This window comes from Microcebus murinus, chromosome 9, assembly GCF_040939455.1.
Source record: "Microcebus murinus isolate Inina chromosome 9, M.murinus_Inina_mat1.0, whole genome shotgun sequence".
NCBI classification, from domain to species: domain Eukaryota; kingdom Metazoa; phylum Chordata; class Mammalia; order Primates; family Cheirogaleidae; genus Microcebus; species Microcebus murinus.
This window is the reverse complement of record NC_134112.1, coordinates 57,214,151-57,240,554: the sequence shown is the minus strand read 5'-3', so window position 1 is coordinate 57,240,554 and position 26,404 is coordinate 57,214,151. Positions and strand designations below refer to the sequence as shown.

Genomic DNA, 26,404 nt, shown 5'->3' with positions numbered 1-26,404 from the left:
AATCCATTTTATGTGTATACCTCAATTTATTAATCCATTCATCACTTGATGGGTTAATGTCACTTAATGAATTATGCTGTTTCTGGTTGGGCTATTACAAACAAAACAAAATAAACAAAAACACTGTCATGAACATTCATGTGTAATATTTGTACAAATTATACATTCACTTCTTTTTAGTAAATACCTAGATGTTAAATGGCTGGGTAAGAATGAGATTTGTGGTTACTTGTGAAACTACCAAACAGTTTCACAAAGTGATTGTGAAATGTGATCATTTTACTTCCACCAACATTCTGTAAGTTTGCATCGCATTCTCACCAATACTTGGTTTAGTTGGTTTTTACATTTCAATCATCCTAATTGGTATACAATGGTATTTCATTATGCTTTTAATTTGCATTTGCCTATTTAAATCTTTTGCTCTTTTGAGTTGTTTATTTTATTATTGAGTTTTGAAAGCATTTTATATGTGCTGGAAACAAGACCATAATGAGACATGTAATTTACAATTATTTTCTCTCAGTCTGTGGTTTGTCTTTTTATACTTTCAAAACTCTCTTTGAAAAAGAATATTTTAATTTTGATGAGGTAAAACGTATCTTTTTTTTTTTTATTTATTTTGGCATATTATGGGGGTACAGATTTTAAGGTTTCAATAAATGCCCATTTCCCCCCTCCCCCCAAAAGTCTGAGTCTCCATCATGACCATCCCCCAGATGGTGCACATCTCACTCATTATGTATGTATATACCCACCCCCCTCCCCCCTCCCACCTGCCCAATACCCTATTAACGTATCTTTTTTAAAATAGGTCATGATTCTAATGTTGTATGTAAGAAATCTTTGTCTTTTAAGGGCACAAAAGTTTCCATAGTTCTATGTTTTCTTTTATGTTTTGTAGTTCTATGTTTTGAATTTAAGTCTGTGATCCTTTGAGGTTAATATTTACGTATAGCACAAGGATTGGATAGAAGTTCTTTTATTCATTTTTTTTTGTCAAAAAAGATATATTTATTGACTTGGTGAAATTCACACAATTAGGTAGCATCCAATTTTCAACTACCGTCAGATTATCCCATTAAATTTCCTATGGCTTTACCCCTGACTGAAAAAAAATTTTTTTATGTTTATTTATTTATTTTTTATTTCAGCATATTATGGGGGTACAGATTTTAAGGTTTCAATAAATGCCCATTTCCCCCCTCCCCCCACAAGTCTGAGTTTCCAGCATGACCATCCCCCAGATGGTGCACATCTCACTCATTATATATGTATATACCCGCCCCCTCCCCCCTCCCACCTGCCCAATACCCTATTACTGTAGTACCTATGTGACCACTTAGGTGCTGTTCAGTTAATACCAATTTGCTGGTGAGTATATGTGGTGCTTGTTTTTCCATTCTTGGGAAACTTCACTTAACAGTATGGATTCCAGCTCTAACCAGGAAAATATAAGATGTGCTATGTCACCATTGTTTCTTAGAGCTGAATAGTACTCCATGTTATACATATATCACATACGCTGGGGAAAAGAATCCCTTTTCAATAAATGCTGCTGGGAAAACTGGATAGCCACCTGTAGAAGGCTAAAACAGGACCCACACCTTTCACCTCTCACACAAATCAACTCACGCTGGATAACAGACTTAAATCTAAGGTATGAAACCATTAGAATTCTAGAGGAAAAAGTTGGAAACACTCTCCTAGACATCGGCCTAGGCAAAGAGTTTATGAAGAAGTCCCCAAAGGCAATCAAAGCAGCAACAAAAATAAATAAATGGGACATGATCAAACTACAAAGCTTCTGCACAGCCAAAGAAATAGTCATGAAAGTAAACAGACAACCTACAGAATGGGAGAAAATTTTTGCATCCTATGCATCCGATAAAGGACTGATAACTAGCATATACTTAGAACTCACGCAAATCAGCAAGAAAAAAATCAAATAACCCTATTAAAAAGTGGGCAAAGGACTTGAACAGAAACTTTTCTAAAGAAGACAGAAGAATGGCCAACAAACATATGAAGAAATGCTCAACATCTCTAATCATCAGGGAAATGCAAATCAAAACCACAATGAGATATCACTTAACTCCAGTGAGAATGGCCTTTATCAAAAAGTCTCCAAACTATAAATGCTGGCGTGGTTGCGGAGAGAGAGGAACACTCCTACACTGCTGGTGGGACTGCAAACTAGTTCAACCTCTGTGGAAAGGAATATGGAGATACCTTAAAGCGATACAAGTGAATCTACCATTTGACCCAGCAATCCCATTTTTTATATAGATATCCAATTTTTCCAGTGTCATTTCTTGGAAAGACTATATTTTCACCCACCAATTGCCTTTGTACCTTTGTCAACAATGACCATATATGCATGTATGCATGTGTCTATTTCTGAACTCTTTATTTTATTGCACTGATTTATTTGCCTACTTATAATACTACATTGCCCATGTAGCTTTAAAATAAGTATTGAAATAAGGTAGTATTATCCTACCAACTTTTTTTTTCTTTTATAAGGTTGTTTTGGCACTTTTAGAGCCTTTATATTGCCACATAAAGTTTTTAATCAACTTGTCAATTTCTACCCTCCTCTCACACACAGAAGGCCTGCTTGCTGTATTTTTTATTGTGATTACACTGAATTTACAGATCAATTTACCAAGGATTGATATCCAAAAAATATTGATTCTTGCAATCCCAGAACATGGCTTGTCTGCCCATTATTTAAATATTATTTAATTTCTCTCAACAATGATTTATAGTTTCCAGTATATAGGCCTTATGCAGCTTTTGTCAAATTTACCTCCAAGTATTTCATATTATTGGCACTATGGTAAATGGTATTCCTTTTGATTTCCAAGTCTCCACTGCTAGTACATAGAAATAAAATTGATTATAGTATATATAAATAATGTATATATATAGCATATATATTCATATATATAGAGAGAATATATATAGAATCTAGTATATATATATAGTATATATATGAAAATAGTATATGTTAATCTTGCATTCTGCAATCCCCAAAATTCATTTATTAGTTCTGTAGCCAATCAGCTTAATCAGGGCTGTAGTTTCCATAGGATTTTCTATTTTCCCCTTCCAATCTGGATGTTCCTTATGTGTTCTTGCCTATTGCACTAATTGCAGCCTCTACTCTGTTGTTGAAAGAAGTGGTAAGGGGAAACATTCTTCCTTTTTTCATGATAATAAAGGGAAAGTAATCAATCTTTCACCATTAATTATGATGCAAGTTGTAGAATTTTTATAGATGTTTTTCACCAAGATTAGGATGTTCTCTCTGATTCCTAGTTTCCTGATTTGTTTTTAATTTTTTTACTGGGCTTCGGTTTGCTTTATTGCTTAGCAAAGTATTACAGACATTTTCCACATTAGTTTTCACTGATCAACTTTATTCTTTTTTTTTTTTTTTTTTTTTTAAGACAGAGTCTCGCTTGTTGCCCAGGCTATAGTGAGTGCCGTGGCATCAGCCTAGCTCACAGCAACCTCAAACTCCTGGGCTCAAGTAATCCTTCTGCCTCAGCCTCCCGAGTAGCTGGGACTACAGGCATGGGCCACCATGCCCGGCTAATTTTATATATATATATTAGTTGGCCAATTAATTTCTTTCTATTTATAGTATAGACAGAGTCTCGCTCAGGCTGGTTTCGAACTCCTGACCTCAAGCAATCCGCCCGCCTCGGCCTCCCAGAGTGCTAGGATTACAGGCGTGAGCCACCGCACCCGGCCAACTTTATTCTTTTTAATGCCATTGTATGGAGATACCATATTTATGTAACCGTTCTCCCATTAATGGATGTACAAGACAATTTCCAAACATCCATAATTAGAGAAATTTTTATAAATGTATCCTTAAATACTCGAAAAGTGATTCTATAACATTTAACATAAGCATCATTTAGAACAATAATAGGAAATGTTATCCAGGCTACATTTAGAAAATAATCTACATTTACTTTGCTCTTTGTTTTTGGTAAGAATTAAGGCAGAGTGGACAAGTATAACAAGATCTCAGTTCTAAAGTTTCTGCAAAATGCTAATCAAATATTTATATATCTCTACTCAATACATTTAATGTTCCTCTTTTTTTATGCATTGTAATTGTACTTATTTATGTACAAGTTGACATTTCAATACAAATATATGTTGTGTAATGAACAAATCAGGATAGTTAGTGTACCTATCACCTCGTACATTTATCATTTCATGGTGGCAACGACATTCAACAGACTGTCTTCCAGTTATTTTGTAATGTACGATACCTACTATCAACCATAGTACTGACAGTTTTTAATCAGAACCCAGTATTGGCCTTTTTCTAATGCTTTTGAGATGGTCATATTATTTTTACATGATTTTTATTTCTAACCTCTTAGTAAAATGAAAGACGATGATTGGTTTTTCAGACGTTAGTCAAACATAAATTCCATTTGTTCATACTTGTAGATAGAAAACACTCTGTGCCCCACATGTCAAACACATTCTTGGTGGGGTTAGGTAAAATTCTACCATGAATATATACTCCAATAAAACCTCACATCAAAATACCAAAAGTAAAAAAATTGTACCCAAAATTCCTTTGCATAAATGCATCATATAAAATATAAAAGTTAACAACATCATACTTCACATGGAACTTTTTGTTGTTTTTCTTAAATGGATTTGATTGAAATTTATGGGGGTACAGATTACTAAAAACCAAATTCAATGCATGTGCTTTTCCTGAAGCAAACTCATCTGTGGAGCTGATGGGAAATCTAGTAGAATGTTAAATTTAAATACGCTATACGGGAGGATGGCACAAATTATGACCCTGCTGGAAAAGAAGCCCATTATCTTATATCATGACAGTTGCAAATACAGTAAACAATGAATTCATTATTATTACTGGATTTTAAACCAGAGTAAATCTCTAATGTTATACAGTAAAACCATGCAAAAGAAATCAACCATGCTAGCTCCTGTAATACTTTTTTAATGAAATACCTCGAATTGCATACCAATCACACTATAAACTGCACTTAAAAGGTTGGTGATTATTGCTCCTCCGAGGACAACAGTGAAGTATTATCACTATTTTCCATTTCAAAAGGAAATATAAATTGAAGGTCATGAACCAAATTTCCTTCCATTTTTTAGCAAAATGGTTATGGAGTTTAATATATCACAAAAGCACAGTAATAGTTTCATTTTTCCTCTAAAGTGGGAAGTATGCTCCTATGTATTCCACTTCCTAACAAACTATAAACTCCTATAGGTACAAAGTAAGCAATCATGGAGCTCAGCCTGGCTGCCTTTGTGCAGGTGAATGTCTATACATTTGCTATGGGTCTTTTCCGTTCTTTATGATCTTTAGGTAGGAGGGTTGTGGAGGTCGAGGGCCAGGTTTTAAACTTCTCTTGCCATGTATTGCTATGTAACAAAATACCTCAAAATTTAGTGGCTTAAAACAACAATCATTTTATTTATTTGCTCACACTTCTACAACTTGAGCAGGAATCATTTGGGACAGTTCATCTCTCCTTCATCATCTGGCATTAGCTGATATGACTTGACCAAAGCCACATTTAACCCCTAAATGTCCTCACCTGCATGGTGGCCAGGTTGATATTGATGGTTGGTTGGAAGCTCAGCTAGAGCCTCAGTTCTCTTCCATGAGATCTCTCCGTGTGGCTAGCGAGGGCTTCTCACAACATCCTGATCTCAGACTAGTGGAATTTGCACAATGGCATACTGTGCTCCAAGTACAAAAGCAGATGCTGCCAACCCTCTTAAGCCTTAAGCCCAGAACTCCCAGAACTAGCAAAGTGTAACTTCTATCACAATATATTGCTTAGGTAACAGGTTGATCAAAGAGGAGGCTACTACACAGTGATGTAAATACAGCCGTATGCCACACAACAACATTAACATTCAATGACAGGCCACATATACAAGAGTGGTCCCAGATGATTTATGATACCATATTTTTACTGTACCTTTCCTATGTTTGGATATGTTAGATACACAAACATGTTCCATTGTGTTGCAATTGTCTATGGTATTAGTATAGTATATAGTAACATGCTGTACAGATTTGTAGCTTAGAAGCAATAAGCTATACCATCTAGCCTAGGTGTGTGGTAGGCTATACCATTTAGGTTTGTGTAAGTATACTCTATGATGTTCACACAAAGATCAAACTCCACAAGAAAGCATTGTAACACATTACAATGAACCTCAGCACTATACACATAGGTACTAATTGGATACTTCTTGTATGAATCAATTATAGAGCAACTAAATCATCTAATTTCAATGCTTTAGTACCTTGATTGTTAAGTTTTTCCTGGTGGTCTACTAAAATCTTCACTTAATTTAAGCACTTTTCTAAATTGAAATTACTATAGTTTATAGATAATACATGGTCAACATCATCTTCCTAAAGCATGCTTTTGCTTACAGGCAAGTGTTAAATTAGAGAATCATTTCCTTCCTATATGAAAAACAAACTAATTTTGCCGCCATGTGGAAAATAAGAAAGACAGTTAAATACTTGACAAAGAGAGTTAATGACTTGTCCTTAGAAAGCAAAATAGGCTTTTTTTTTAAATCAAATAGATGATGCTCTGAGTATTTACCAGGTGCTGCAAAAGGAAGAGCTATGGCACAGGAACAATTTCCTGCTGTCATGAATGGGCCCTACGTTGTAAGTTAGGGTTCATAAATGTAAAATCTTAGTTCTGCCCCAATCAGTGTATCTCTAACCAGCCATTTCATCTCTCTAGAGGACTGTTTTCTCAACTGTGAAATGAGAGCATTGTCCTGAAAATTTCTAAAGAAACCTTCAGCTATAAAGCTCCAAGATTCTATTCATAAAACACAAAAACTTTGTAATTAAAGACATTCTTGATTTCTTTCTATTTGAATAGCCTTTATGTTCACAGTATGAGGGGAAAGCACATTTCAGACTGGCAAACGTGCATCTTTGAAAACTGTTTTTGCCTCATATTTGGAATAGTTCTGGTGAAAGGTTTTGTGCTTCTCTAGGTATTTGAGATTTATTTTTCCAGAAAGGGAAAATAATGAATGCTTTTATTTTATAAATATGCATCCTTATAGAGTGACTATTTTTCTTGTTGTTGTTTAAACTGTTCCTATTAATAAACAAAAGTTTCAAATAAGTGAACATGATTTTTTAATTAGAAAACAAATTTATACAATTGTCATCTCATATTATGTGTGGTTTGCAAAATAAGAATATCCTCTAATTCCTTCATTTCTGTGTTTATCTCACCATGGGTCTAGTAAAAAATCCCCAAACTTTATGCCTTACTGATAATTAGTCTTGGACAAAGCAAAAAACAAGGTAGTAGGTTAGCAAAATTCTTAACAGAGAATCCTATGGTGTGCTAGAGTTGGCTTGCACCAGCCTATGAAAGCTGTTTGTGTCCATCTCTTCCTAATCAGCATTCAATAAAGTCATGTTGGTTAATAAAATCAACCATCATAGGAATATTTACACCACAGATTTTTTCTTTATTTTCTTCTATTTATTTATATAGAAAGCCAATTCTTAAACCTTTACATTCACATCACTGCTTCTAAAGTCAACCTGTCTAAAAGAACAAAAGGCAGGAAGTTAGGAACCCACATAGATTAAAGTGATAGGACAATGATGGGCAATCAGAGCTAGTGTTTAAGCTGAGACACATAAAGACAATTTGTAGTAAGCCATATATAATCTAGCAGAAGAGTATTTATGACAGTAGGTTGAGATGTGGAAAAGCCATAAACCAGGAACAGTCCTAGCATGTTTTAAGAACAGAAAAGAGGACAGGAGGAATGGAATATGCCAATCAAGGGATTGTGTTACAAGAAGAGGTTGGAAACGTAGGCAGAAGCCAGATCATGTAGAGATTTGTAGAGCATGGTCAGGATATGGGAGTTTAAGAATAAGTGCAGTGGGGAAGACTTGACAAGCTTTAGCTTGAAGAGTGAGATGAACATATTTTCTTATTAATATAAAGAACAAACTGACTCCTCTGGGCCAGATGAACTGAGATTGGGGATGGGAAGAATAAAGTAGAAGAAAGAACACCAGTTTATAATACCAGTCATGAAAAAAATATTTAGGTTATTAAGTATGAAGTGTCCGATTTCCTTCAGTACTAAATTTGACAGTTGATGTCTCTGACATTTCACTTTGACACTTCTTATTTTATTTTTATTGTGAAAGTACATCGTCATTCATTCAAATGCATGGTTTGGCTTGTAATTATCTTTTAAATTTTTTTAGAGCAATTTTTGTGAAGCCATGGATATCTCAAAAACTCATGTTATTTTTGAATATGAGTTCTGTTGTGGAATCAATGAAGCGCAGACAGCTCAAAATATCAATGAAGTGTTTGGGAAGGATGTGGCTAATGAGTGCACAATACCTTGATGGTTTCAGAAGTTCTATTCTGATGATTTTAATCTTGAAAATGAGCCACGTGGGTAACCTGAGACAAAGGTGAATAAAGCTGAACACTGTAGTGGAAGTGAATCCATCTCAACCTACACGTGAATTAGCAGTAAGGTTTGATGTTACTATTCCTACAATATTGGACCATTTCAAAGAAATGGGCCAAGTAAAGAAGCTTACTAGATGGGTTCCACATGAATTAAACAAGTGTCAGAAGAGAAATCGTGGCAGGCGGGAAGGTGGAAAAGGAGATGGGTATATTCACACCTAATGGGTGAGGTGCATACTGTCTGGGGAATGGACACACTCTCACTTGGGTGGGGAAAAGGCAGTATATGTAACCCAAACATTTGCACTCCTGTAATATGCTGAAATAAAAATAAATAAATAAATAAAAGAGTCATAATTTTAAAAAAAAGAGAGAGAGAGAAATTGTCTGGAAGTCTGTCCTTTCTTTGCTATCACATAAAGGTGATCCATTTCTACACTGTATTGTTATGTGTGATGAAAAATGGGATCTTTTTGACAATCACAAGCATTTGGTACAATGGTTGGATAAACATGAAGTGCCATCCAAAATACAGTCCAAAACTGAATATTCATCAAAAAAAGCTAATGGTGTCTGTTTGGTGGACCAGTCCTTCATGAAACCTCATCAGTTGATTATAGCAGATGTCTACCATAGCCAACTGGATGAAATGATGAGGATGCTTGTGATTAAGCAGCCAAGATTGGTCAACACAGGCAGGCCAATCCTCTTACAAGACAACGCTTGACCATATGTGGCGCAAACAATGCTGCTGAAACCACGGAGTCTGGACTTGGAAACTCTGTCATCTACTGTATTCACCAGACCTTGCCAGAAAACTGGATAAGAGTAAACCAACAATTAGAGAATAAAGAGGACAAGAGTTGAAACAGAAGCACCTGTCTGAAATATAATTGCCAATAATGAGAGATGAGATAGATTTCCTGTAGATCAGTTCAATAATATATTAATAATTTCCAGAAAAAGCCCAACTATTGTGTCTGTGTATCTCTCCACTGTTTAGTTGGGAATTTCTGTTTAAAAGGGCTGTTCACCCAGATTTTTGAAACTTTCCTAAAAATTATGTTTGTGAACTCCACAGAAGGGTTTCCTATTATTTATAAAAGAGAATATTCCACTATGCATGTAATACTTTGGGTAATATATAAAAAGGCTAAAATAATTTTTACAACAGCACTATTTTTGCTGTAACAAAATTTTTAAAACTATTATCCTTAATTTTTGTCATTTCTGATTTAATTGAAAGAGTTTCCCCTAATAAGCTCATTTATTGTATGTCCAGCAATACTACATTTTCAGTCACTAAATTCTATCCATGCATTATCCAATTTAATCCACAAAAAAACAAAAATTAAATCTTAGAAGAATTAAATAAATTAACTAAAATACACGTAGATCATTCCTTTATGAAAGTATACTGAATTACTATTATATTCTAGGTAAGATGTTTAGGAATTAGTGATCTAAGAATAAATAGCACTCAGAAAGAAATGAACCTGAGAATTTAATACTAGGTCAACCTGATGCCAAATTTCATGATTTTTCCATCACAACATGGTCTTAAAGAGTAGAGTAACATTAACCCAGTTTGGCAGGGACAAGTGTGGAAGATTAACATTAGCAATTAACTTATTAAAAAATGTTATTTTACAAATATTCATCAATAGCAAAATATTTATTAAACACATTCTATCATAAAATCACTAAACTATTTTTCACAAAAAATAGAAAAAAATTCCTAAAATTTGTATGAAAACACAAAAGACCCTGAATAGACAAAACAATCTTGAGCAAAAAGAACAAAGCTACCTGACTTAAATACACTACAAGCCTACAGCAATCAAAACAGCATGCTATTGGCATAAAAACAGACACATAAACCAATAAAACCGAATAGATAGCCCAGAAATAAATCTATGCATTTATGGTCAATTATTTTTTAACAAAGGTGCCAAGAATACACAATGGAGAAAGAATAGTCCCTTCAATATATGATATTAGGAAAACTGAATACCCACATACAGAAGAATGAAATTAGACCATTATTTCACATCATATATTAATATAAAAATCAACTGTTGTAAAATTGCATGCTACAGTGAAATCTTTTGTGAAAGGAAGAGTCAATAGATACAGCAAAATTAATAATTTTCTTATTTTGAGAAATTGCCACAGCCAACCCAACATTCAGCAACCACAATCCCAGTCAGGAACCATCAACATCGAGGCAAGACTCTTTACCTACAAAATGATGATGATTCACTGAAGGCTCAGATGATTGTTAGCATTTTTAGCAAAAATATTTTTAATTAAGGTATGTACATTTATTGCTTAGACTTAATGCTATTACATACTTAATAAAATACACCACAGTGTAAACATAACTTTTGTATGCACTGGGATACAAAAATTCATGTGACTCATTTTATTAAAATATTTGCTTTATTGTGTTGTTCTGGAACCAAACCCATAAAATCTCCAAAGTTTGGCTTTTATCGCCATTATAAAAAAAGGATATGAAGATTCCTCAAATTATTAAAAATAGAACTACCATATAATCCAACAATCTTTCTACTGAATATATATCCAAAAGAAATGAAATCAGTATGTCATAGAGATATTTGTATTTTCCTGTTCATAGCAGCATTATTTACAATAGCCAAGATATGGAATCAACCTGTGTCCATTGACAACTGAATGGATAATTAAAATGTGATACATATATACAGTGGAATGCTATTTAGCCTTTAAAGAGAAGGAAATTCTGTCATTTGTAACAACATGAATGAACCTGAAGGACATTGTGTTAAATAAAATCAACTGGGCACAACATGACAAATACCCCACAAGCTCACTTATATGTGGAATCTAAAAAAGTTGAACTTGCAGAAACAGAGAGTAGAATTGTAGATACCAAGAGCTGAAGGTGGGGGTGTGACGGGAGTTAAGGAGATGACCAAAGAATACAAAATTTTAGTTAGATAGGAGGAATCAGTTCAAGAAAGCTACTGTACATCATGGTGGCTATCGTTAATAACAATGTATTATATTTTTGAAAATTTCTGAGAGTCAACTTTAGGTGTTCTCACCATAAAAATGATAAATATTTGAGGTAATATTTATGTTAATTATTTTAATTTAACCATTTCAAAATACATACATATTTAAAACATCATATTATACATAATAAACAATTTAAAAAATACATACTTTAAATGCCCTTGAGTCAATTACCAGTAACCTGATTAGCCGGACTAAGCATCTAACATCCATGGCCATTAACATTTTATGTTATATTATTGGCTATTAGTATTGAGCATTTTAAATTGTTGACTGTTAATTGTCTGTTGATATCATTTGCCCTTTTTTACTGGGTTGCTGTTTTTTACTTGTTATAAGTGCTCATGATATAGTATGAAAATTATTATTATAATTTGCTGTTATGTGTGTTATATACATTACAAATGTTTTTCTCAGTTCTTTTTTTATATCAATTTTTTTGTTTGAGTCTTACACAAGTACTTAATAATTACATAGTTAAATCTGTCAGAACTCTCCTGACAACAATATTTGAAAAATATTCTTCCACATTTCCTTGAAAGTCTTGTGGGTATATAATCTACCTGGAATTTTTGTATGATGTAAAGTAGGAATGAAACATAATGTTTTCTTCATATATAATTAATATCACAAGAATTGTTATTTAAGTATTCACATTTATAGTATTAATTTCTGAATACTTTGTTCCATTTTGCTTTTCAATATCTCTATGAGCTCTAAATTATTCACAATAATGTTTTACGGGATTTTTTTGGTTCCTGTCAGGTCAAGATACCACAGCTCTTGGATGGGTATAATGACTCACATCTGTAGTCCCAGCAATTTGGGAGACCAAGACAAATGGATCACTTGAGGCCAGGAGTTATAGACCAGCCTGGGCAACATAGACCCCATCTCAACCAAAAAAATTAAAATAAAAAAATTAGCTGGGGTCCTCACCAGCAAATTCATTTCATTGATCAACACCTAAGTGGACATATAGGAATAACATTTATCAGGCGTTGGGCAGGTGGGAGGGGTACGAAGGGGAAGGGTATATACATACATAATGAGTGCGATTCACACCATCTGGGGGATGGACACACTTGAAGCTCTGACTCAGGGAGGAGGAGAGGAGTGGGAAGGCAACACCTAAATATTTGTACCCCATAATATGCTGAAATTAAAAAAAAATTAGCTGGGCATGGTAATGGGCACCTATAGTCCTAGCTACTCAGGAGGCTGAGGTGTGAGGATCACTTGAGCCCAGGAGATCAAGGCTACAGTGAACTATGGTTGCTCCACCCAACTCCAGCCTGCGTGAGGGAGCAAGACCTCACCTCTTAAAAAAAAGAAAGAAAAGAAAAAAAAGACAGCACAGCTCTTTCTTTCACATTGTTCATTTTTTATTTCACGTAAATTATAAATTATCTATTCAAATTATACTTAAACATTATATAGACATATTGATAGAAATTACATAAAATTTATAGATTAGTTTCCTTAGTTCCGAAATATGGTATATGTTTGGACATTATTTTATTTTTCAGTCAACTGTTTTTTAGCATAGTGCCGTTAGTCTTTGAATGATTCCTTATGTTCTAGAACAATAAGGTCTTCCAATTCACTTTTCTGTTCCCCTGCCTCAGATCTACAGACATGTCACCAAGGACCCTGCCTTTTTCAATGGGTAGTGGCATAATATTTAGAAACCAACATCTGAGCACTAGTGGCTTTCAGTGAACTTACTGTGGTTCTCTTGGTAGAGGAGACAAAAGCTACATGATCACGGCATATATTATTCAGACTACATGGTCTTGATTAAGCTCATTTCTCTCTAAGATCAAACCTGTACATATTAATTTAATCCTTTTTAAATTGCATCTTTGCTATCATTTCAAAGATTTTTTTTTACTTAGCTGTATTTTGCAATTTTTTTTCCAATCTGGTTATGTATTTTAGCCAAAAGATTTTCCAAAATCTCTAGAAGAGTCAATTTTGTCTGGAACAGTTACAAAACCAGTTAATATTCCTGAGTGCTAATAATTGAAGAGTGAAATATTTCCCTTTTAGGCAAAGATATCATTTCCTTTTAGATCCAAGAACATTTATATCCCTTTATCAGTGAGGCACCACTTATCCTCTACTTTTGATGTACTCATACATCACATATTTAGTAGTTCCTTTTGATCTCCTTAAATTCTGTTTTGTGTAATTTCAGTGTGTAACTGACTTGCCACACTTTTAAAATATCCTGTACTTTCACTCCTTATATCCTTCCATATTATATTATGATTGCCTTTACTTTGATGTAATATTTTCACCTGCATATTTTAATATTAACAAAACTTCAGAAGCGTTGTTACTAGTACAAGGATGTAGGAACTTCCTCTCTTTGAACTTAATATTTGAAAAAGGCTGCAAAAGCATTTATGGAAGCCACATTATAGGACTGCAATCAGGTTAAAATACCCGACCTCTTGGCAAAGATAGTAATGAAGGTTAGTGTAGTATTCAGGTTTTACAACTAAACTAATAAAGCTTAAGAAAGGAATAAAGGTGTGCCCTTCCCCTCCACAATGCTCACCACATCCCTAAGATGTGGGTCTACTTCCCCAACCCTCGAATCCCTGGTGAACTTCCACCACCATTTGAGCACCATAGTGTTAATCAGTCAGTACCAATTTGATGGCGAGTACATGTGGAGCCCATTTTCCTGATCTTGTGTCGCCTCAGTTTGGATAATGGGCTTAAGCTTAATCCAGGAGGAAGGGATGGGTATACACTTATGTGATGAGTGTGACCCGCACCACCTGGGGGATGGACACGCTTGAAACTCTGACTCGAGGGGGGAGGGGAGGCAAGGACAATATATGTAACCTTAACATTTGTACCCCCATGATATGATGAAATAAAAATAAAATAAAATAAAAAAGAAAGGAATAAAGGAAGGAAGACAGAGCAGAGGAGTCACAAATGTTTGTACTGCTTTAGTTATTCCATACATTTGGAACTGAGGATCCCTTTATGTTCCCACTCCCCAAAACATAAACCAGGGTCAAATTACAGCTATAAGAAAAGAAAATTCAAAGAAAAATATATTATTTCACTTCTGAAGAAAATCTCTCACCTCTATAATGAATAAATACTAGTAGTTATTTTAGCAAGTTTTCAAAGTTTTTAAATTAAAAAAAATCAAACTGATTCCTTAATTTTTACATTTTTTGCGTCCTCAAATATGTATGCTAGGGAAAAGACAGCATGTAGCAATGTTTGGCTAAGATTTTCTAATTTTCATGATGTTATCCATATTAGCATACTTTAATGTTTTAAATATTTTAAGACATAAGATATCAAGATAAAATAATATTCATCAAAGTATAAAATTGTGAGAGGGGAATATTAAACTATGTTAAGGCAATCTTACCTTTCAATTTCCAGAGACTATTTTTTTAGGTGCTTCGGTGGCTCTATCAGAATGAAATAAAATGAGAGATGATTTTTTTTTTTTTTGAGAGATGATTTTTTTAAAGAAGAAATATTGAGGTGAGAGTCAATGTCTGACATGAAAATATGAAATAATGCAACAAGATGAAAAACATATATTTTAGGCTATCTTCTTGGATATTGTACTATCATTAGTTTGAAGGACATGTTTTAAATATTATGAAGGGATGAATAATATGACAACAGGAATCTGATGGAAAATGATAGATATAAAAGATATATCTATAGAAAATGATAGCTAATAAAGATAGAGAACAAAATAGAACAAATTTTAAAAATCATGAAACATGAAAATTTCCATTATAAAAAACTTTGGCTAATACAAAGGCAATACATGTAGCCAAAATGTTTGTATTTCCATAATATTCTGAAATTTAAAAAAATAAAATAAATAAATTAATTAACAAAATATATTTAGCCCTAAAAATAAAAATAAAAATCTTCAAAAAAAAATCTGAAGCTACTTTTTGAAGCAGACACAAGGTACATGGGAAAACAGTCTCCAAATAGCCAACATAGTAACATGTGTAAATCTATTGCATAATTTTAAAATTAAAATAAATTCTTTGGGCATCCAAGCAAAAAGACCAACTCACTTATAATAGTAAGAAAATAAGACTTTCAGGTACACATCGTGCCAAAAGATAAAAGACATAAAACAACATATTTAAGAAATTCATGAAATGAAAACAAAATGTTTGCAAGAATTTTATATCCAGGCAATCTGAGTCCTAAGAATAAAGATTGCAGACTACCAGTTGGGAACATGCAAGGACTTAAAAAAAATAGTTCCACGAGATCCTTCTGAGAACCTACTAGAGAGGAAGACTCAAACAACTAACATGACTAGTGATAAGAACTGGTATTATGCAAAAAAATTACATTTACTTTATAATGTAAGATTAAATAATATAAAGGAGCCAGTATAGAATATAATGGCTCTATGACCTGGAAGATATATATATATATATAGCAATAAAATAAACTTATAGTTTATAGATATGAATAAAAGTTATAGAAATAAGGACAGAATTTAGATTTTTAAAAATATACTGTGCTTTGTAGATTTTATTTTGGACACATGCAAAGTATTTTAAATAATTACAAAAATAAAGCAGATTTTAAACAATTCCAAAAATTAGAGGAAATTTTTTAAATGAACCCAAATATATGCTAGATAACCACAGGCAAGATTAGTATTCCAAATGATCTTCTAATTTGTCTGTATATCCCTGATGGGATTATTATCTAAGGAAAAAGAAAGTAAAGCTACAAAATCTTACATTGATTTCAATAACTATATTGTTGGAAGTTCTGTTGGTGGCTTCACCCATTGAAATAGCCAGAAATAATGACCATAACAGTACAAATAAGCTCTGCGTTAGCTTATTTTGTTATTTAAATAGCAGATTTTGTTATTTAAATCATATTTCCCACCAAGACAAACAAACCAGGCTTCTTATAGAAATGGCTAATTTCAGATTTGGAGCAGGAAATATCAAGATGAGACTGAACCTCATGTTGTCCCATAAAACAAGGAAGCAAGCTATCAATTGCACCTTGAATGGAGTCAAAAGGACTTAGAGCCAACTTGAATAGGATCCCACTAGGCAAAAATCAGAAAATGTAAACATCCATAAGAATAATGAAGGGAAAGTATTGAAATACATCAACTGTGATTAAATCTATATATTTATAATAATGTTAAATCAAAGTAAGAAACTCGATCACTTTTAGAGGACACTTGAAAATAGTAAGTGTCCTCTAAAAGTGATCAAGTTTTGTAAATAAAGGGAAAGAATCTGGCAGTGTCCTGCCTTTACTGTACAAGTGTGCCCCTCATTGTTAAAAGAACTGTTCTCACTTTAGAAATATTCTAGCTATTAAATGAAGAAAGGATATCAGAATATAACAATTCTGTAATACCTAATGAGTTATTAGATATAGGCCATTATCATCAGTGGATGCTAACCTAACTAAAAGTGAGAAAAGCTGACTGCCTCCTGATGGAATGCCATAGCATGCTTGACCAAATGTGGATCAGATCAAGAATTTAGTTCTAACAGCAAATTCATTTAAAAATCCAAGTTAGGAGGAAAATCCTAAGTGGCATGATGGGGAATCCACCCAGCAAACTTCAGACACTGGGAAACTTTACAGACTTTGCAGACAAATTATGTGCATCTGTTTATAACACTGATGAAAACAACAAAAGCAAAATATGAATGTATAGGGAAAAACTATAGATTAAAAAAGACTTTAGAAACATGCCTTATTGGATCTCAATTCAAATAACAAATCTATAAAACAATATAAACATGCATGTGTTAGAAAATTGGGGAATTGTGTTACTGACTAAATATTTGGTGATATTAAGAAATCATGGGTACTAATATAACTTTTTGAGTTACTATTTATGGATATTTTCTGTAATATTTGTGGATGAAGTTATATAATGTCTGAGGCTGGCTTCAACATAATTGAGATGGAGGTGACATAAGAGTAGTCATAATTATTGAGGCTGAGATTGATAATGAGGAGCTTCCTCATACTGTTGTCTATACTTTTGTGTATGTCTGAAATTTGCTTCTATAGTAAGTTTGACATTTAATAAGGGTCTGTATGTTGAGGTGGTGGTGGTGGGAATAGAAGGAAGTGGAAACCATGAGTGGAATCTGGAAGTTTTAATCGCACTCAGCGATCATTTGCAGCTAGATGGGGAGGAGTTTACGGAATGAGAGGAGACAACTTCTGATAGCCGAGATGGGATGCCTGACTCAGCAGGTTGGGCACAAGTTCCAAGCATGAAATGCAATGGATTCACTCAGGGTATTGATTTTGTTTGGAAGTTGAGATGGAAGGACAATGGGATAAGTGAGTTAAGGGACTGTAAAGAAAAGAGTAAACATAATGGATCATGACTGAAACAGAAGGGAGATGAAGCCATGACGGGGCTGAGACATAAGCTGAAAGGGAAGAGTCTTCAGGACTATTGTGTTGCCACCAACAGGCTGTTTACTATTAAGTTAATTACTTCACATATGCTTTATTTAGTTTCCATAGCTGAAAACTGAGAGTAGACTTTATAAATGGCCATTTCTAGCTCCAAAATGATATGTTTTCTATCACATATCTACCTTTTTTGCCAGTTAATATTGTCCACTCAAAGAAAAGAACCCATTGAATTTATACACAGATTTAAGTTACGCCAACATACTACATTCTCTTAACTATCCATTTCCCAACATAGCCTTGATTGTGAGGAAAGCATGAGGCAAATCAAGTCCTTTTTCATATGTTTGTTTGATTTGTACTTTTGTGTTGTTGTTTTATCTTGGCTTTTTGCCAAGATTAAAATTTCCAGCCAATAATCTTTACAGCTCGATTATTAAACATGGTAAACATTACAATAGTTACCCAATCTGGGGCTGTTGGCAAACTGTTTATAACCTGTTTTAAGTTAAGAAGTGATTCTTTGTAAACACAGAAAACAATACTATAAGGCTGCTATCAAAATTTGTTTCATCAAATTTATGTCACTCTACCTCAGCTGAACTGTGAAGAGGTGAAATATCAGAGCATTCATTATCTTATTGCCTTAGTTCTCAAAGAAGGTTCAAACCTCAAACATGTGACTGACCTATGTGAAAACATATGTGCCCGACTCCAGGGGACATGTTAATCCTTTGTCTCTTTATCTTTCCACAGAGGGCTGATGACATGTGCTCCATTACCTATAATGGAATAGAATTACCTCTGATTTTGTTCTCTACTCCATTCATTAACTTTTCTCATGAGAAAAGAAACCTACCTGCTTGGCAAGATGATGACAGACCGAGAGGTCTTAAATGTTACTCTTCACATATAGCCCAGACTTCTTCAAGCTAAATTCAATCACAATACAAAAGTACTTTTTCAATCTAAATTAACAGTTCATCAGGTGACACATTGATTTTCATTTTGGAGAACAATTGGATAGACCTCCAAATCTATTAATTCATTGAGCATCTAATATATGCTAATCACTGTTCCAGGTGCTTGAGAAATGGCAGTGAGAAAAATCCCTTACATTCTTATGGTTTAAGAAGCCTTGGATGTAGGCCTAAAGAGTGGGAATTAGGGACTATGGGTGCAGATGTGTCAGTTGGTTTAAACAGTAGTGAACTTCAAAAGAATAACGGCCTCAAAGGCTAATCTTAGCAAGAACTGCCCACCATGTTTGGTGCATCAAGCAAGGCTTTGCTGGCACCCTCAGGTAAGGGACTGAAATTGCACTTAGAAGTTCGAACAAAGACTGATTTTAGAATCAAGGCAGACTTACACTTTCTGAGACTTCTAGTCTTTCATAGATCCTAATGTTAGGAGGGGCTAAGATACCTTAGAAGAAATAGTTTCATTTCTCAAGTAATGTTGGACTCCCACATTGAGAAGTTAAGAGTCACGATAAAGCCAGAAATAGGTGCACAAAAATACACAGTGTTTCATTACGTAGACTCCTTCATTTGGTGATTCAAAGGAACGTTGTTCCCATTTCTGTGTTTCTTAACCAGGACAGCAGGCTGGGGAATTAACAGAGTAATAGAATTTCTACATTGCCTTTCATTTTAAGAGCTGCCTACTGGTATATGGCACCAAACCTATTTCTCTTTATCTTCATTTAAACTGTATCCAAGGCCACAGGGTGAATGTGAATTGATTTACTTCCTAAATTATGAGGATTGTCCTAAAATTCCTAGAGATGCTCTTCCACATTTCTCGTTATATTATTTCAAATTGACTTGACATGTATCTTGATGATTGTGAATTTCATACAGACTATAGTTTCAACTGCAAGACAGATAAGTTTTTATCAGTGAACAGCTAAAGAGTCCTATTGGTCTGCATTATCTATTGGATAAGTAATCTTCTTGGGTTGAAGTACAGAAAAATATGGAATTATTACAATGCTAAGAGGAAATTTTTAAAAGCTTATACTTGTATTTTGTTTCTAGGAATTAGTTTTCCTCAAAAAAGAACATCAGTTTAAAAGTAGATGTTTTCCTTGTAATTAATATAGGAGTAGTGAGAGAAATAAAGAAGATCATAATGGAATATGTGTCCAAGTATGGTAATTTCCTTAGGATAAATATCGCTATCTGATTGGGCAGGCTAGATGTATATACAAGAGAAAAGGAGATATGCACATCCCTAAGCACTATTAAGACTGGAACTAAGAAAAAGGCGTGTAATCATGGTGGATTAACACACCACCATTTTAACAAGTTAGAAGTGGGAAGATGTTAGAGTCCAAAGTTGGATGACTTAAGAGCCAGTTTGAATATAGGAAGCCAATGAACCAGAGAGATGCCGGTGGGATAACTCCCTTGCATAATTAGGATAGATAACTAGAGAGTTTCATAAAGTTTCATAAAATCTGGACATATTTTAAAAATAAAGTCTTCAACAATTGACAGAGTATTTTTGCATCATTTACTGAGTTTTAAATTGACAAAGTTGCTGTACAAAGGTAAACAAATATGGCCAGTGTTCTAAGGGGTTAGGTCTGGACAATTCAGTGTTAGGTTTCTAAAAGAAGGTACAAGAATGATAAGAGGAGTCATTATGGGAAGCCATGGAGAGCACTAATCCATTGAGAATAGGCTTAGGTTAAATGTTGATATGATGGAAAGGTAGCAACTGAATGAAATCTTACTTAGGAAGGTGAGGGTGAGGGTGTGATCATTTGTTTAATTAATACTTTTGATTGGGACAGTATTTACTGAATTCTTAAATTTTTCATGTCTTTTTATGGGACACACTCAAAGCAAAACCTAGGAAAACATTATGGTAAAACTAATGTCAGGTACTGAAAATTAAAAAGAAAATAAGAAAAAGGACAAGAAGCAAAGGTAGCTGAGCATTGGTACTACTTGGTAGTGATTGAAAAGAGAAAAATAGGGAAGCACTTTAAATTTTGAAATTTTCTGAAACAGCTTTAAAAGAGTAGGTAAAAACAGAAGGAAGGAACACACCTCATATCTCACTCCTACAGGTAGAAATATAGCAGAAAAAGATATCTCTTGTCACTGAGGTAGAATTAGCACTGACAGTTAAAGACCAAAGTAGATAGTGCAAGTTACCTTAGGATAATGGAGTTTCTATAGATTGCAATCTTTCCACCTCTTCTCCAAAATACTATAAAAGTTTAAAGAAGAGTTAAATTAAAATGTCATAACTTACATTAACCATAGAACCATAGAACACAGAATATTATTAATTTCCATTTTTTTAAATTTCAGAATATTACAGGGGTATATGAACATTTTGGTTACATGAATTGCATTTGTAGTCAGTTTGAGTCAATGTTATTTTGGACTGTTTGATAAAAGCCATTCTCACTGGGGTTAGATATCTCATTATAGTTTTGATTTTTATAAGTCTATTGACCATTAGTCTGTCTTCTTTTGAAAAGCTTCTATTCGTGTCTTTTGCCCGCTTTTTAATGGGACTGTTTGGTGTTTTCTTGCTGATTCACTTGAGTTTTTTGTGGAATCTGGTTATTAGCCTCCGTATGTTGAACTATCCTTGCTTCTCTGGGATGAAGCCCACTTGGTCATGATGGATTATTTTTTTGATGAGCAGCTGACTTCAGTTTGCTAGGAGAGAATTTTTGCATCTATATTCATGATGGCTATTGGTCTGTGGTTTTCTTTTTTTGTTGAGTCCTTTCCTGGCTTTGGTATCAGGGTGATGTTGGCTTTGGAACACATGTTGGGGAGGATTCCTTCCTTCTTGATGTTGTAGAATAATTTCAACAGGATAGGTACCAGTTCTTCTTTGTAGGTCTGGTAGAATTTGGGTGTGAAACCATCTGGTCCCAGACTTTTTTTAGGAAGATTTTTAAATTACTGCTTCAATTTCAGTACTTGATATTTGTCTGTTCAGGATTTCTATTTCTTCCTGACTGAGCCTAGAAAAGCTGTGTGTTTCTAAGAATTTTTCCATTTCCTCCATGTTTTTAAGTTTATGTGCACAGATATTTTTATAGTATTCAGAGACGATATTTCATATTCCCATGATATCAGTTGTAATTTGTCCTTATTCATTCCTGATTGAGCTTATTAGACAACCAGGACAACAAGACAAGAAGCTTCTTGTACCTGAATATCTAGATTTCTAGCAAGGCCAGAGAAATTTTCCTCAATTATTTCCTCAAACAGGTTTTACACTTTTGTATTTTCTTCTTCACCCTTATGGACACCTATGATTCTTTTGTTAGGCCTTCCCATATAACCCAATATTGCCTGTACATTTTTTTAGTTCCTCTTATTTCTTAGCTCTTTCTCTTTGACTGGCTTGTTACCTTATAGGTGTTGTCTTGTTGTCCCTGGGGAGGACAGAGATTTACAGTGGGTAGACAAGCAATATGGTGCCTCCATCTCAGCTCAGATCTGTGGGGAGGAAACATCCCAGGGGTGCTGGGAGCCAGGTGCCCCAGCACCTGGGAGCATCCACAAGATGCTCTCAGCTCACTGGCAGCAGCAGTCTCTGGGCTTGTGTGGGCAGGAAGTCTCTCTAGCAGCTTGGGAACCCACGGACTGTCAGGGATGCAAGGGAGGGAGAAACAAACCGCTCCACCTACGCTTCTCACTGGGCTCCAAGCCTCTCAGGGGTTGATTTCTGCCAATACTTGCTCATTCCTCTTGTGCTCCACATCTTCTTCCCATGGAGTCTCTTGAAGGTTCTGGCATCCTTCCTTCATACCCATATCTGATATATGTTTGTATGTTGATTCATTTTTTCTCTTTCATGTGAAACTTCTCCTTCTCACTGAGATGCTCTGGAAATCTGGTGTCTCTGGTCAGCCATCTTGTCCAGACCATAAATTTCAATTTATGAGTAAAAGAGGAAATAAGCAACTGAGACTAGAGTTGGTACCAGAGCCCACATTTGCATGTGAGTCTGGAGGGAGCTATACAGAATTGTGGGTAGTAGGTAGTAGTGGTGAAATACAGGAAACATTACCAATGGGTCATTTCTAGAAACAGAGAACTTCACCCTGAGTGGGAACTGCAGAGAGCTGTTGTCAAGCTTAGACGATCACAGCACAGTCAACAGTAACAAAGAGAAAGAGCCTGGAAGGGTAGTCTTAGGAAAGTGTCTCTGAAGAGAGCTAAGAAGACAGATGACTTGAAGCTGGTCTGAGTAACTTTAAGCTTCTCTCTGAGGCTAGACGTCTAGCATTGACCTCCAACTCAGAAAAGGATGAAGTAAACTAGCTATCGATTTATAATGTGTAGTATAAAGTCTGAAATTCCCCTGGAGACATGCTGTGTTAGCTTGTTATCTATATTGGATAGTAAAAATGTTTGGATTGATAATTATACTGGTTTAATGAGTTATAAAGCCTGGGTTTTAGCTATGTGGCCAGTAGGGTATAAAAGACTCTTCAGTAAACTTATGCCTTGGCTTTAATGAAAACAAGGTATATATTTTTTAAATTGATATATAATAGTTGTATATATTTTGGGGGCACATGTGATGTTTTGATACCTGAAAATATGGAATAATTCATTAATTTGTGTGTCATCCTTGCACAGGGGCCATGTTAATCTTCTCTGTATCATTCCAATTTTAGTGTATATGCTGCTGAAGTGAGCACAAAACCGAAGTATCTTGCATGTATATTGATGGTTCATAAACCAAAGATGAATTATGTCCTGTGTGACTGATATAGGACCCTGAAGGGCTGCACTGGTAAGTCTTGGGCTTCTATGAATATCTGCACTTTCTCTCTGCTGCTGTAACATATCTTTTACCTTTATAAAGCTTTACATGACTGTATCCTGTGGAGTCCCATGAGGACTTTCAATTATCTGATAGTGTGTGATTTCTGCAGCAGTGGTTGCATTTGGAGTCTGCAGCTGGTTTCAAAGGGAGGAATAAAAGCAGCTGATAACAGGAATCCTACTGGAACAGAATAGAATATGAAAATAAAAGCAAACTACACACCACCACAACACCACTAAATAATGATTTCATATATTTAAAAACTGCTATTGCAACAGAAGCAGAACCCTTGATATGAGAACTCAGAAAAGCCACCTGATACCCTGCCAGCCACATAAAAGAAACATCCTCCTAGTTATTATTCTTGGAGAATAAAATATGGAAATTTCATGAATGAAAAATAAAATCATGGCATCCATGAGAAACTAAAGAAAGATGAGGATCCAAACAGTTTCACAGATGAAAGCACATTAAATAAACAAGCAAAGACAACACCTGCCTAGAAGTAAGATTCTTACCAGAATTGAAATAACAAAACAAGAAATTACAGATGTAAAATAACATCAAAAAACAGAAATCACAAACTTTAAAAAGAGACAGATATTGTGATACAGGTAATAGAAGATGTTAAATAGGAAATGACAAAGTTTAGGAAAGAAAATTCAAAATTAACTTATAAATTAAGGTTAAATGACAAGGTACCTAAAAGAAAACAGAAACTACTTAAAGTACAGTAAATGACACCAAGAAGACAGAAATAAGAAAAAAAAAATGAACAGATCATAGATGTGGGGAGAAAGAAATAGATAGCAATAAACACAAAGAAGATTAAATGACTCTCTGTAAAACAAGAATTTGTGGGACATAGTTTAAACAGTACTTGAAAAAAATATTTAGATAACTAAAAATGAAAGAATGAAAATAATAAATTAAACTTCCTACTCAAAATATCAGAGGAAAAATGGCAAACCAAATGAAAGAGAAAAAAGAAATTCATAAAGATGAAAGCAGGAAATAATGAGTTAGAAACAAAGTAATATATAAATAATCTAATTCTTTTTAAAAAATCAACCAGACATTTCACCACACAAAATCATATTCGAAAAAATAAGAAATGACAGGGGTACAGTAATCACCAAATCATTTAAAATCTTGAGAGAATTTTAAATCTCCCCATAAATAAATTTTAAAATCTACTACATGAAATGGATAATTTTCTAGGAAAAAAATAGTTTACTAAAACTGACTCCAAGCATCATGGAATAAATCAACTTTTATTTAAGAAAAAGATCAAGTTATCAAAGAGCTACCTGCACAAGAAACAACAGATCAGGATGGATACATGATGAAACTTCCCAAATCTTTAAATACCAGACAATCCCAAGTATTGTAAATTGTTCCAGACCATAGCAATATAAGGGAGGAAAACCTCCAAATTAGTTTTAAAGTAAGTACCTAAATCTGATAAATACTACAAAAAAAAAAGAGGAAAAAAAGGAAATTAGAGATCAGTCACACATGTGAACACTGATGCAAAAATAAATCAATAATCATTTTAAACATAAAAACACTGACATAAAATAACATCACCAAGATTTTATTCCAAGGAAGTAAGTATCCTTCAATATGTATTATCCCATTAATACAATTACTCACAGTAGTATATCTAAGAATACATATCTTGATGGTATCTCAGAGATGCTGAGAAAATAAAGATGATTTTCTATTCTTAATGAAACTATCAATAAATAGGAGTTGGTGCACATATCACAATCATGACAAAGTAAGTATTTCTCAGTCTAAAGATCAGCATTTTACACAATAGTGAAACATTGGAGGTAGTCAAAATCAGAAACAAGACAAGAATTCCTGCTGTTGCCTTTACAATTTAACATTGTATTAATGACATTAGCCAATGGAATCATATAAAAGAAAGCAGGTAAAGGTTTAAGAATATGAAAAGAAGAGCTAAAACTCTATTTGTAGATGATATGTTCATGCATCTAGAAAAGCCACAAAATAACAAAAATCATGTTACAAAACAATAAAATTATTTATCAAGCTAGCAAAGCAATAAAATTGGCATGCCAAACTAATTACTTTCTTATAGGTTAATGATAACCAGTTAGAAGATGTAATGGAAAAGAAGAATCTATTTACCACAAATTAAAAAAAATACATATGCTCAAATAGACCAAAATATAAATGGGAGTAACTTGATCATTACTGCAAAATATAAAAGTATACGTGAACAAATTGAAAGACTCACATAATGTGCATTAAACATGAACTTAATATAAAGGCCACCAGTTGTTTTTTCTCTTTCCTGGATTTAGACATCTTAAGTACAGCCAACGTAATTGTCACCTACCCCTCCACACCAAAACTTAATTCCTCCCTTTCTCTCATACTCTAATCCAGTCCATCAGCAAGTCCTAAATCTTCAGTTCCAAAATATATCTCAAATCTATTACTTCTTTCCTTCTCTAATACCAGTCTCTAAATCTAAATTGTCATCTCATATGTAGGCTTTAGCGGTAGCTTCTTAAGTGTCTCTCTTG

The 26,404-nt window shown here is 34.0% G+C and overlaps 1 non-coding gene across 1 annotated transcript; it reads right to left on the bottom strand.

The window, feature by feature from the left end:
• Positions 1-23,608: 23,608 nt before the first annotated feature.
• On the bottom strand, positions 23,609-23,715 carry LOC142873139 (U6 spliceosomal RNA). The gene has a single exon (XR_012921187.1). It is a non-coding gene; the product is annotated as a U6 spliceosomal RNA (small nuclear RNA).
• Between the last annotated feature and the right edge of the window lie 2,689 nt (positions 23,716-26,404).